At 42.9% G+C, this 14540-nt stretch overlaps 1 long non-coding RNA gene across 5 annotated transcripts in view; it reads left to right on the top strand.

The window, feature by feature from the left end:
* LOC122802528 overlaps window positions 1-14540 on the top strand; it is a 701752-nt gene that overhangs the window by 254278 nt on the left and 432934 nt on the right. For all 5 annotated transcript variants that reach the window (XR_006364952.1, XR_006364951.1, XR_006364953.1 and 2 more), the window contains exon 2: window positions 9370-9549. This is a non-coding gene — a long non-coding RNA (uncharacterized LOC122802528). The remainder of the gene's footprint in view (window positions 1-9369; window positions 9550-14540) is intronic.

Raw genomic sequence — 14540 nt, 5'->3', positions numbered from 1 at the left:
TACCCCTTCTGATAGAGACTCCAGGATGCTGGATAGATGGGGTAAGAAGGTTTACACTTTTGCAGCCTTGGCCATTAGGGCTTTAAACTGCCAGTTTCATATGTTAAAGTATCAGCAACATGTTATTGGATTGCTTAAACAGAAAATGATGTTGATTCCTGACTGTGGAAAATAAAGAATTACAGGATTTTATGCATTCTGCTGAACAGGTTGGAAAACATATGTTGCAATGTGGTTTTGATTCATTAGAGGCCTCTTTCAGGGGCGCTGTTACTGGGTCTGTGTGCAGAAGGCATGCTTGGCTTAAGGAGCAATCTTTGCCTGATCATGTTAAAGCTAAATTGTTGGATGCTCCCTTGAATCAGGACTGCCTGGTTGGCAACAAGGCTGAGGAAGTTCTTAAAAAGATGGAAGATAAAGCTAAATCTATGCAAACTGTTAAAGATTTCTTACAAGTTCAGCCTCCTAGATTTAGTAGGCACTGGCCTTCTAATAATTGGTCCTTTCCGGCCCCTTCCAGGTCTTCTCAAGCCAAACCCAGACTTAGCAAATACCCCAGGTTTCAGTCTCGGGGGACACACAAGACTAAGCAGTGGGGAGCCTCCACTTCCAAATCTGGGAGTAATAAGACTCCTCCCTATGGTAAACTGTCTCAATGACTTCCTTTTAAAACCTCCAAGCACTTATCAACTGACTGCCCCTTTGGGGCGAAAGATTGCTCTTCATGCAAAAAACTGGGAACTCATTACCCAGGACAAATGGGTTTTAAATATAGTGTTCCAGGGATACAGATTTCACTTCCACACGTTGCCAACTCCAAGCGGGTGGCCGGACCTACCCCAAATCAGTGGGCAGAGGCCCAAAAACAAGTACTTTCTCTCTTAAGCATGGGGCTATTCATCTGGTACCAGAAGAGGAAAAACGACAAGGTTTCTACTAGAGACTTTTCCTGGTACCCAGAAAAAAAAACATTCTTGGCGTCCTATCCTGGACCTTTCTACTCTAAACACCTTTTTGGAGATTCCAAAATTCAAGATGCTAACTCTTCACCAATTACTTCCTATGCTTGGCAAAGATGCCTGGTTGGCAACACTAGATTTAAAAGAAGCATACCTGCACATCCCAATCAGAGAATCTTGCAGAAGATACCTGTGCTTCAAAGCAGGCTACATGCACTGTCAGTTCTCTGCACTGCCCTTTGGCTTATCTACTGCACCCAGGGTATTCACAAAGTGCCTAGCTCCAGTTATTGCATTTTGCAGGCAAAGAAATATTCAAATATACCCATACCTGGACGATTATCTAATTCAGGCAGAAAGCCAGGACATACTTTTGAATCATCTGGCCTTTGTACAAAGGGTCCTAACTTGTCTGGGGTACACCATAAACTAAAAGAAATCACACCTGGTACCCTGTCAACAAATTATATTCCTGGGAGCAAACTTGAATATAACTTCCCAGATGGCCTACCTCATGCCAGAGAAACAACTTCATTTGACAACCTATTTCAAACAAGTGACTACAAAAACCCTGCTATCTGCAAGACAAATACTGCAAGCCTTGGGGTTCATGGCCTCCTGCGTTCTTCTAATTCCATATGCAAGACTGCATATGAGGAAACTACAGTGGTATCTAAAAAGCCTATGGTGTCAACATTCTCATGATCTAGAAGCAATGATTCCTATCATACCTTGCCTACACCTAGAGTTCCTTTGGTGGACAGTGGCCTACCACCAAAACAAGGGACTACCCTTCACACCACCCCCTGCTACCCAAACCCTAACAGCAGATGCATCAGATTATGCATGGGGGGCTCACCGGGCAGGGAAGTGCATTCAGGGTGAATGGAACCCAAGTCAAATGCACCTGCATATCAATCAAAAAGAAATGGTAGCTGTACAGAATGCTCATACAGCCTTCAAGGACCACATTTTTCCAGGACAACTAATGGTAAAGACGGACAACACCGCTGTTATGTGGTACATAAACAAGCAAGGGGGTACACATTCTTACTCCCCTCTGCAGACTAGCCATGGCATTGTGGAACACAGCCTTGAGCTACCAAGTGCACCTACAAGCTCAATTCCTGCCAGAAAAGTTAAATACAGTGGCAGACTGACTAAGCAGAAACCTCATGGACCCACACGAGTGGAAACTGGAACCAAGGATTTTCAACATGTTGACAAGCAAATGGGGGAGCCCAGATATAGATCTGTTTGCCTCTCCCCAGAACTACCAATTGGACAAATTTTGCACAAGGACTCCCCACAAACAAGCCTGGAAAGTGGATGCTTTGTCCTTCAGCTGGAAAAACCTATCAGTCTATGCCTTCCCCCCTCTGCCTCTGCTCTCCAAAGTACTACTAAAAACCAAACAGGAAAAACCAAGGATGATTTTGATTGTTCCAGACTGGCCACGGCAACACTGGTACCCCCTCCTGTGCAGTGTGTCACGGTTACCCCCATGGCACCTGCCTCAGACTCCTTCCCTGTTCTCTCAGCAGGAGAACCAGATTCTGCACCCTCAGCTTCCAACATTGAACCTTGCAGCCTGACTAATTACATAATCTCTCCTTTACCACCCCTCAGTAAATCTGTGATGGATATCATTTTAGAGGCAAGGAGGCCTAGCACTAGAAAATCCTATGCTGAAAAATGGAAAAGATTCTGTGCCTGGAACCAGTCTCAAGTGATGAGCACAGCAGCACCCAATTTACCTCAGAGTTTGCAATACTTAACTGAGATGCTTCACAAGGTCCTGTCTTTTTCCTCCATTAAAATCCACGCCTCAGCCATTTCAGCTCATTGTAACACAGAACCCCCCCCCTTCTCAAGCAGTTCCTCAGAGGGGCCAAAATTTTGAGACCACCCAGGAGAGCTCTTACCCCAGCCTGGGACCTTAACTTTGTTTTGGAGAAACTCACTCTACCTCCTTTCGAGCCAGCTGCTACTGCAGACTTAAAATTTCTTTCTTGGAAAACTGCTTTCCTTTTAGCAATCACTTCAGTTAGAAGGGTATCTGAATTACAGGCCTTTATGGCTCTGGAGCCTTTCGTCATCTTTCATGCAGACAGGGTGTCCCTCAGAACCAATCCATCTTTCATGCCCAAGGTGGTATCCAGTGTGGCTCTTAATCAGTCCATTCATTTGCCAACCTTCTTTCCCAATCCACAGAACAAGGGGGAACGGATACTGCATTCCTTAGATGTGCACACAGACAACTCAGATTCTACTTGGACAGGACTAAACCTCAAAGGAAATCTGAACAACTGCTGGTAGCATTTGCTGCAGGGGCAGAGAGAAAGGCTATTTCAAAGCAAACCATTTCTAAATGGATAGGCCATTGCATTCATTTCTGCTATAAGCACCATGGAAAACCTATCCTCAGGGGATCAGACCTCACTCCACCAGGGCTGCATCCACCTCTACAGCCTTTCTCAGAGGCGTTCCTACTAGGGACATCCTAGAAGCTGCTACCTGGAGTTCTGTACATACTTTCACCAAGCATTATCATTTGCCAATTTTCTCTAAATCCAGGGCTGGCTTTGCCACTGCAGTCTTGCAGAGCCTTATAGCTGTCCGTAACGCTATCTTTGCTAAGCTTTGGGAATCTACCCAAATGTAATGACTGCAACAGTGAAACACGAAGAACATAGTACAGTTGTGTACACTTACCATAAATGTAGATGTTCGAGTGTATTCACTGCTGCAGTCCTGGTTACCCTACCTCCAGCCCTCCAACTTCTTTTAGCTGTACCTCTACTTTCCTTTACTATGCTTAAAAGCCTTTTTGGTGTATTTGCTTTTTTGTTGGAGGTATATCACTGTACTTTTATACTTATTTGCTCCCCATTGGGGGCACCTGACATCTGGGGCAAGAAAAAGTGATGTAATGGCATCTGCTGCATGATGTTCTTCATCTCACATTGCTGCAGTCCTTACTTACTTATGGGTAGTCCGCTGTCCTCGGTCGGCCCGAATACCAAAGTATTAGGCTGACGTCGGTCATGGGCGCCTAGATCTGACATCAGAGCGTCAGGGTATAAAGGCGCATGACCGACATCATATCCTCAGTCTTTTTTGCCGCATGGTCCGATGCAGAAGCAGCGTTTCAAGTGCCGTTCGGCGTTCTGAAATTTTTCGTTTTCGGAGTTTCAGACTGATACCAAGTTGGGCTAAGTACCCCGTTGGGGAATATTTTTGTTTTTTCTTGCCTCAGTTACTTACGGATGTCAGAAAAAGAGAATAATTGTATTTCTTGTGGGAAACAGATACCGCATAGGGATTACCACTCGCTTTGTATTCCTTGTTTGGGACGACGTAGTCGGGTGTCGGTTTTGTGCTAGGTTTAATAAGCGCACTATAAAACGGAGGTTAGATTGCGCTAGGTTAGTCTTTGGCAAGAGGTGTAATTATAATATGCCGTCGGATGTTCCGACGCCTGCTTCTACTAAGAAGCGCAAAGACAAATCTTTAAAGCCTAGGCAGGATGATTCGTCCGTTACGGACTCCGGATCTTTAGAAGCTACTGCTGAACAGGTGGATCCGGCTGAAGTTTCTGTTGAGTCCCAGGGGGAAACTTTGGTTTTACAAGATGTGGCCTCTCAGGAGGCAGGTCAGGCTGAAGGGGCCTCTCAGGTTACTATTCTCCCTTCTATGCCTAAGGTGGTTAGGCCTTCTGTTACTGTTTCTAAGGCTCCTTCTAAGGGCAGGTCTGTTTTGCCTTCCTCTGGTGTCAGTTCTGGTTCTTCAGGGTCTGTGCCTAAAAAGCACATGCTTAAAATGGCAGAGGATTTGATTACTTTAATTAGAGGTTCTATGCCCGGTCCTGATAAGAGGCCCAGGATGGAGCCAGAGTTGGAAAGTTTGGAGCAGGCCTCAGATGATTCAGAGTCTTCTGCTGAAGACATTCAAGATTTCCCTCCTTATTCTGATTCTGATGCAGAGGATTCCACTCCTTCTGCTTCTTCTCCAGAGGATTTTTCATTTTCAGAAACTCTGCATTCCATGAGGGAGCATTTTAAGTGGGAAGGACAGGATTACTCCGATTCACGGAAGAGACTTAGGGAGTTCTTGTTTTTACCACAGCATAAACCCTTAGCTATACCTCCGGTTTTGGATGTTGTTTCAGATGTTTTCTCGGAAGCTTCCCTTAATCCAGATTCTGTGCCTCCTGCTCCAGTTAAACCGGACAGGTATTACAGGGTGCATGAGGCTCATAAATATCTGTATAAGAGTCCTAGGGCGGACCCAGAAACTATTAGTCAGGGGCCTAAGGGTGTTAGAGCCTCTGTTGTTAAGAATCCGGTTCCTCTGGATAAGGAAGCTAGGGCTTTGGATAGATGGGGTAAGAAGGTGTATACCTCTTCTACTTTGGCCATGAGAGCTTTGAACTGCCAGTTTCATATGTTGAAGTATCAGAATTTCCTCCTTTCTCAGCTAAGATCTAAAGTGGATGCTTTGGCAGAGGGCTTACAGTGTAAAGAATTGCAGGATTTAGTGCATGTTTCTGAACAGGTGGGCAAGCACTCTTTGCAATGTGGTTTTGATGCTTTACAGGCTTCTTCTAGGGTGGCTGCCACTGGTTCAGTTATTCGTAGGCACGCCTGGCTTAAGGATCAGAATTTGTCTGAGCATGTTAAGTCTAGAATTCTGGATGCCCCTTTACAGTCTGAAGTTTTGTTTGGTCCTCCTGTGGAGTCAGTCTTAAAGAAAATGGAAGACAAGGCTAAGTCTATGCAGACTGTTAAAGATTTTTTGCAGGTACAACCTCCAAAGTTTAGTAGAAATTGGCCTACTAAGGGATGGACGTACCCTTCTTCTGATTCTCAGTCTAGGGGTAGATCTAGGCGTGGTAGGGGCAGAGCTCAGAGTACCTTCAGGCTGAGACAATGGAGTTCGCCTGCTCAATTTGCTGGTGAGGGCAGGGGCCAGTCCTTTCGTAAACAGGCCCAATGACCTGCATTTTCAGCTGCCAGATTTTTCTTGCCTGGCAGCTCCTTTGGGAGGAAAGTTGGCTCTTTTCAAGCAAAATTGGCATTTAGTCACCCAGGACAAATGGGTCTTGGACATTATAAACCGAGGTTACAAGTTCTATTTCCATACCATGCCTCCTTTCAAAGGCATGCCAGACGTCCCTCCTCGGCAAAGGATAGAGGCTCACAAACAAATTTCTTTACTTCTTCAAATAGGAGCTATACAGCCAGTTCCTCTGTCAGAAGTGGGCCTAGGATTTTATTCTCGCCTTTCCTGATTTTTCATAAGGATAGGGTATCTTTGCGTACTAATCCTTCCTTTATGCCTAAAGTGGTTTCTAGTGTGGCCTTAAACCAAACTATTCATTTGCCTACTTTTTATGCAAACCCCCAAAATAAAGGGGAGAAAATTTTGCATACTTTGGATATTCACAGGCAGTTGCGTTATTATTTGAGCAGAACCAAGGAGTTCAGACAGTCTCAGCAGTTGTTTGTTTCTTTTGCTTTGGGTTCACAGGGTAAACCTGTTTCAAAACAAACTATTTCTAAATGGATTGGGTTTTGTATTTCTTTCTGTTATTCCCATCATGGTAAGGAGATTCCTGCTGGAATCGGGCCTCATTCCACTAGGGCTACTGCTACTTCTACGGCCTTTCTAAGGGGGGTAGCTACAAAAGACATTTTGGAGGCAGCTACTTGGAGTTCAGTGCATACTTTTTCTAAACATTACCACCTTCCTCTTTATTCTAAGTCTAGGGCTGGATTTGCCACTGCGATTTTGCAGGGCATGTTAGCAGCCCCTAATGCTTTATGATTATTACCATCCTCCCTTTCCCGTTGCTTTGGGATTCTGCCCATAAGTAAGGACTGCAGCAATGTGAGATGAAGAACATAGTACAGTTTTGTACCTACCATAAATGTAGATGTTCGAAGATCCACATTGCTGCAGTCCAATTTACCCTCCCTCCTTCCCCACTGTAGTTTGACATGGTGCTATGCTTTAGGTGATGGTTGTTGTTGGGCATGTTTTTGGGAGGTATTCTGTTTTTGGCTGTGGCCTTTCTTGTTTGGCCTTCTGACATCTGGGGCAAGAAAAGACTGAGGATATGACGTCGGTCATGCGCCTTTATACCCTGACGCTCTGATGTCAGATCTAGGCGCCCATGACCGACGTCAGCCTAATACTTTGGTATTCGGGCCGACCGAGGACAGCGGACTACCCATAAGTAAGTAAGGACTGCAGCAATGTGGATCTTCGAACATCTACATTTATGGTAGGTACAAAACTGTACTTTTTATACCCCTGACGACCTGACGTCATGGAAGAAGGGACAGCAACCGATGCAGGACCCAAGAATTTGTTAATCAGGCCGACTGAGGGCTACCTGCAAGCAGATAACCCAAATGTAATGACTGCAACAGTGAATACACTCGAACATCTAATTTTATGGTAAGTGTACACAACTTTAATTTCTCTTGCTCAAGTATTCTCCAGTTCTCTGCAGTGTTCTGATCAAACACAAGTGGTAGTGGTTTTCGAAACCCGTCTGCCATATTAACACATATCAGTAAAGGATTTTGCAAATAACCACAAACATACACTTGTGTAGATACGTCAAAAACCTATGCCAGTATTTGTATCTGAATTTATTCCTTTTGGGCTTTTCGAAATAATGCAAATGAATGAACTTGTATCTTTGAACAACTGGACTTTGTGAAATAAACTTCTCGAACGGTTTAATGCTGTTTTAACATCACTTGAAAGGCTACATGCTAAACTCATTTATCATCATTTTAAGAAACATCTCAAACAACTGAGATGAGTGAGTGAAATAAACTCTCAGGCACTGTAATATTCTTGTAATATTGTTTTGCAAGAAATCACATCTTATCAGTGTACGAAACATCAAACAACTGCATGATGCGAATAAACTGGATTTCTCTTGCCCAAAACTCAGTAACATTTTGAAGTAATTGCACTTTGCGAATAACTGCATGCAGCACTGAAATGTCCCCAGAATGGCAGTACCTTGCTAGGTAACTTCACAGTGCAAGACACACTCTGTAATGGTGGCAGTTTGCGAATAGATGCACCCAGCACAAGAAACCTTTCGAAATGGCTATAACTTGACTGTATTTCACAAAATAGGTTTACTTCACACACAAGAAGCTCTTTGAAACACATGCATAGTAATACGTACACACTGTAAGCACTTTTACACACTTTGAGATACTTCGAATAACTTCAGATGTTCTTCGTGTTTCACTGTTGCAGTCATCACCTGTGGGTTATCCCTGCTGTGGTAACCCTCGGCTGGCCCGAATACCAGAGTCAGTGTTTTTCTGCATTGGCTGCAGTCGCCTGTAGTCTGACGTCAGGTCGCCAGTGCTATAAAGCAAGGCAGTCGACGTCATTACACCAGTCTTCCTTGCCATGGAGCCCGTAGCAGAAGCAGTTCGCATAAGTGCCAGTCAGTCGCTACCAGAGTTTGAATTTCAGCTGAAAATGTATAAAGCTAAGTACCCCATTAGGGACATTTTTAACATGAAGCTGGCTTTAGAATTAGTACTATTAGAACTTTGCACATTACTGTAGCTAGTTGATATTTTGCTGATATTATAATTTGCTATCATAATCACACTACTCTTAAGGCAATTCAGTTATCAGAGGATTTGATTTGCTCATACTTCAGTACTGCTTATGTTGGGGTTGCATGCAGTTAAACACCAGTAATAATGTTTGTGCCAGACCATTGTTAACCGCCTTCCAGGGAGATGATACCACTATAGAAAGACTAGCCAGAATTACATAGCTGCAGTACTGAGTAAATCAAATATTGTACTTTATGCTTTAGTGATCTCTTACTTGAAAATCAACTGTTATGATGAGTATACTTAAATAGTTTTATTTTCTGTAACTTTTCAGAAGTATTCCCTTATGCAGTCTTGTCTCTTAAAGTAGTAGGACATCCTCCTTTCTCTCCTCCAGTACTGATTTCCTTCTTAGGTATTACTGCAGAAACTTTTATAACCCACATATGCCTGAATATTTTTACTTAAGATGCAGGAAAAAGATCTGATGAGAAGTGACAGTTGATCTTTGCATGCTTTATATGTAATACACATTAATTTGTTCTTAAATTAAGATGATCTAACAGTCTTTGGTCGCATTTCTAGCCAAAGTTCATTAAACTGGTTTCTGTAATTGCAGTCGAGTGACTTGATAAGCTGAGCTGCTGTTAAAATTTTGTTTACTAAACATCATAAAGCATATTTTTTGACTATTCATCAAACTTTCTGTTGGGTTGTTTAAGTAGTCGTACTGAAATTTGACTTGCAACTGTGTAGTCCGTGATTAAGCAGTGTATAACCCTACTGTTGTCTTTCTTCTACAGGGAGATAACTGTAATAGAAATGGAATAGTATGATCATGGGAGTAAGTACACACCAGTATGTATACCACTCATCTTGTGAATGCTTTGCAATTGATGCACATTGTTTTTAAATGACGTGGACAGGGACAGCTGTTCAAAGAATAATGACAACACACTAGGAGCTCTGTCTGTATAATCTGGGTAAGTGAAAACTTTGTAAAAATAATTTAAAAGAATATTGGTTTTACAGTAGATACCAGTGAAAGGAGATTGCAAGATAATGTGGTACCCACAGATCTTATTATGAAAGCTTGACCAGTATCACTGCTGTTTAAGTTTTCGAGTTACTATTTGCTTATTTTCTTTTTTTTCAGTTAAAATTTGAATGAATGTACTCCAGATTAGTTTAATATTCTGTAATCAGCACATTGCTTGTACACAGTATTTTCTGCAGCATTTATGTGTTAAATTATGCACTGTTACACTGGTGCACAGGTTTATAGTTCCCTACCAGTAGCAAGTCATAGCTAGCTGAATCAGAGACTTACAATATGTTTATTTATTTGCATTTCTTTACTAAGATGGTCCACTGGGCCATGTTGAGCCCATGTTCAATGGAGGCTGCGACCCCCGCTACTTAAATATGCCTACTCCGAGATCGCACTGCATTGAAGTAAAAGGAAAATATTCCCTACGGTGATTTCCGTGTTACTCAAGTGACGTTTCGACCAATTGGGTTTGCTCAATACACATTCGCCGTTTACAATTTTCAATAACGCGGTAGGAACCTGTATTAGAGTACAATAGCAAGGATAATGTGGATTACGCAATTAGAATATAACAAGTTAAGATAATTAAGTTACTTGTGTGAGTGGCTTAGTCTGAGTAAATGACACAGTGTTACAAGCTTGAGTATAGGTGACCAAATGTAGCAGGTAGTACCAGCACTGTAAATAAGTGAGGATTTTGAGATAGAAATAGTTATATCAGTGTAGTAATAAATGAAGGTGTGGTTGTATAGTGGAGGGAATCTGGTTTTTGGAAGTGCTGCTTTAGCATGTTCACTGCCAAAGAGAGGAATGGTGTTGTGTCAGGGACTTTTTAAAGAGGGCTGGATTGCTTATAGTCCTAATTGATGGTGGGAGGGTGTTCCATAATTTAGCAATAGTAAAGGAGTAGAGCAGATGACCAGCTGAGAGGTTTGGCTTTTCAGGAGAAATTGGTTTTCAGATCGGAGAGGTCTATTTGGATGACACTGAGTAAGTAGAGAAGAAAGGGAGGGGTGATTTGATGGCTTACATATAAATTTGTATGCAGTGGTTCATTGTAAATATGCAAGATAATGTGGGAGTTCCATCCAATTTAGTAGGCATAGTGAGGAACAATATAAAATAAACGAGGACACAATGGTGGAATATCGGTGGTATATCTACCGTTGCTGTAATAATAGTAAAAGAATAAAATAAAAATGAGGCCAGCAACGGACAAAGGCAGGCAGCTCAAAGTCCCAGCAGTTCAAAATCCCAGCAATTCAAATGGCCACAATCTGTTCAAAACACAGTCCAAATTCATGAACATAAAGAGGAAACTGAGTTCAAAAACATAAAACACTTTTAATTGTAGTCGACCATAGGTAAGCGCTTTCACAACATAGCTTCATCAGACCATCCAATTTAGTAGGCATAGTGAGGAACAATGGTGAGATGAATAGGTTGCAATGGTTACAAGTTTAGCAATTTTATTTAGCACATGTCAAGCATGGATTTCAGAGAGGACTTGGGTACTGGCACAGTATAGAAGAGATGGTAGCAGAAAGGAAGAGGCTAGGGACAGTTTTGCAAAGTGATTGATGAAGTATTTGTATCTACAGAGGCTGCTGAGTTTTTTATGTTTTTATTTTTTTAATATTGCTGTGAATATGTAGATCAAATGTTAGGTTTTCATCTGTGATGACATAGTAGTTTTGAGTTTGGAACAACTTCAGAGATAGTATTATTTTGAGAATGAACAGTGAATTAATTCTCGTTTAGGATGATGTTTTTTAGGGGGTAAATAGCACAAGTTTAGTTTTGTTGGGGTTTAAGGCAAGATTATTATTGGTCCTCCAGGTTTTGGTAGAAGTGAGGGCACTTTGGGTGAGTTGCTGTAAGTTGCTGTAGCAATGATGTAGACTTGGTAGTGCAGATGATGGTTGTGTCATCTGGTGGCTGAATGTGAATGCCCACATCACTAAGGAAGGCCCTGCTGTGCCCTGTTACAGGAAGTGCATATACACACACACACACACACACACACACACACACACGCACACACTTCAGAGGGCTACAGTCACCAAGTTGTTATTGGTGTAGGTCCCTATTCATTAACGTGTTCTGCCTGCATGGTCGCTATTACCAAGCTGTAACTGTCTATTCCTCCCTCAGGATGGGCGAATTGGCATCTGCCTTGTCTAACCCTTCCCTGCCTTGGCTGTTCCAGCTCCGAGTAGTTACTCAAACTGTTGTCATCTGTGTTGTAATCAAGACTTCATCCCTGTATGTCATGAGCCAAGATGCAGGCTGCCACTTGACAACAGATCATTTTTAAAATTTATTCCTTTTCTGCCTGGCCATACATATATGTCAAATGCCACATATCAAACTCACAGCCTCAAAAGGCCTTCAAAGAGTCTACTGCCACCAGTAGATCATTGCTAACCCATTTATCCAATTTTTTTTTAAACTGGGACAATAGTTTTGCCCTCCTCAGAGTTATAGGCACCTTATTCCATAGCTTGACATGATAGGAATTGCGTAAAAAATTAGTCTTATGAGGTACATCAACCAACAATCTGTTAATGTTCTTCTATTCAATGTTGCAGTATTCTTTACATATGGGTTGTATTCCGCTCCATGACCTGACGTCCAGCTAGTATACAAAAGCTTCAAGCTACTGCCAGTATGTAGGACATCGCACATCTGCACTGACAACGTCGGCCATAAAAGGACATCCGCATGTACCATCCTCAGAATTTTTCTGCCGCCATTTGAAGTTTGACTCCAACGTTCGGTCTGCAGTCGGATTTAATTTGTGTGTCGCTACCAGCTTCAGATAAGTGCCTTGTTGGGGATTTTATTTCTTGTTACTGCCATCTGTTTTGTTCATGTCATCCAGGAAGGGCACATGTAGGTGTGGAAGGCAGATTCCACATAAAGATAGCCACGAACTCTGTCTTTTCTGTTTAGGGCTGAGTCACAACCACCGATCCTGTTCTGGCTGTCAGGCCTTTGTGCCTAAAACCTTGCGCAGTCATCTTTCGGCTCTGAATCTGTATCTGGAGAATCAGAGGCTCAAATGTTTGGCTAAAGACATTATGGAGGGTGCCGGGGGTCCTTCGGCCAAGCCAAGTTTGAAGAGGAATGTGAGTAAGCTGAAGCCTGAATCTTCTTCCTCTGCGCCTTGTATCTCAGACATACCCCTTGGGGTCGGTGAAGACCCGGTGGTATGGTCAGAGGTCGGATCTTCTCCTTCTGCAGGTACCTGTATGGAAGCTGCTAGAGGAATGGATCCCAGCATGTCCAAGGCTTTGCAGACTTCTTTTTCGGGCAACATGGGAGAAACCATGGCTCATTGTGTTGGAGGACTCTGGCAACGTCCCTGCTGTTGATACTGTGACTAGGGATCTGGCTTCGTCTGCCATTAGGCCTACATCAGGTTCCTCTTCTTCGTCCCCTCTTACAGAAAGACACATTAAGAAGAATCAAAAAACTAAGCACCCTAGCATTCATTCATTCTTCTCAGTTGGAATTGGGAAGCTTTTTCTCAGGGTCTCGTTAAGGCCTTGATGGCCTTGAAACCTGCTTCCCCTCTGCCGTCTTTCTCTTCCTCCCGAGTTCAGGCTGCTGCGTCTCGGGTACCTGATTCAGATTCTGAGGAGTCCTCCTCATGATAATGACTCTTTGGCATATTCCACCCAAATTGCTTCACTTTTGGAATATGCATCTCCTGAGGAGGAATCTAATGGGGGCAATTCCCCTCAGGAGGGCATTTCCTTTGGACAAACTGTTAAGATGAGGGAGTTCTTCAAATGGGATTGTTCCCAGATTTCTGAACAACAGAAGAGGTACTTTGAGCTTCTTCAGGTGGAGGTTCCCTCATTGTCTGCAGTTCCTCCAGTCCTTCCAGCTTTCTTGGACACATTTACTTCTTCCTGTAAAACTCCAGAATCTCTGGCTTCAGCACTTAAGAGGCTTGACAGGTTCTGTCAGGTAATGTTCCTGATGATTTTAAGTTTCTCTACAAGTGCCCATCTGCAGATCCAGCTGTGGTGTCCATAGCTTTAGATAAGTCTTCCCAGTTATCCCCTTCTGCCAAACTTCTTACATCTGATAAAGAGAGCAAGATTCTTACGAGACTAGGTAAAAAGGTGTATACTTCTTCCACTTTGGCTATCACAGCTATTAATGACCAGACTCATATGTCTACGTACCCCTTAGCTTTGCTCTGTCATGCTTCTCGGGCCTTATTTTCCTTGCCAGATTCTGAAATTAAAACACAGGTCATGTCTCTTGGCTGCTTCATGTCGGGTTGCTAGGCATTCTAGTAAGTGCAGCTGTGACGCTGTTGAGGCATCATCTAGAGCTGCTGCTTCTGCCTCTGTGCTTAGGAGCCATTCATGGTTGAGATTTCAATCATTACCTGATGACATAAAGGCCAAGTTACTAGTTGCTTCTTTGAATAAGACTGCTCTTTTTGGATCAGCAGCTGCAGAGGTATTTAAGGCTCTGCAAGAAAAAGGAAAGGAACTCCCAAGACCTTAAACACCTGTTTGTTTCACCGGTCCCTAAATTTCATGAAAACTTTCCTGTCAAAACACCTTTCATTAGGAGACCAGCACATTCATCCTCTACTCCTTCTGCTTCTAGGTCTAAGAAGTCTCCCAGAAGACCCCTTCAGTCAAAAACATCATCTTCAGTTCCCACTTCTCAGCAGTCTCTTTTCAGGCCAGACCCAGTTCTCTGTGACTACCAAGGTTCTCTTCTAAGTCATACTTCTCTTTCTCTTCACCTTTCTGTTTCTTTCCCAGCCTGGACAATGATCACTCAGGAAGTCTGGGTTTTGTCCATTATACAAAAATGCTGCTTTACGTTTTGGAAGAATCTCCCTCCTTTCATGGGTATTCCACAGCCCCCCCAGTCAGATGCAACTTTTTC

The sequence above is a fragment of the Protopterus annectens genome, chromosome 5.part0, assembly GCF_019279795.1.
Source record: "Protopterus annectens isolate FY-2018-M chromosome 5.part0, PAN1.0, whole genome shotgun sequence".
In the NCBI taxonomy this organism is placed as follows: domain Eukaryota; kingdom Metazoa; phylum Chordata; order Ceratodontiformes; family Protopteridae; genus Protopterus; species Protopterus annectens.
The sequence above is the reverse complement of the archived record's forward strand: the minus strand, read 5'-3'. Positions and strand labels throughout refer to the sequence as shown.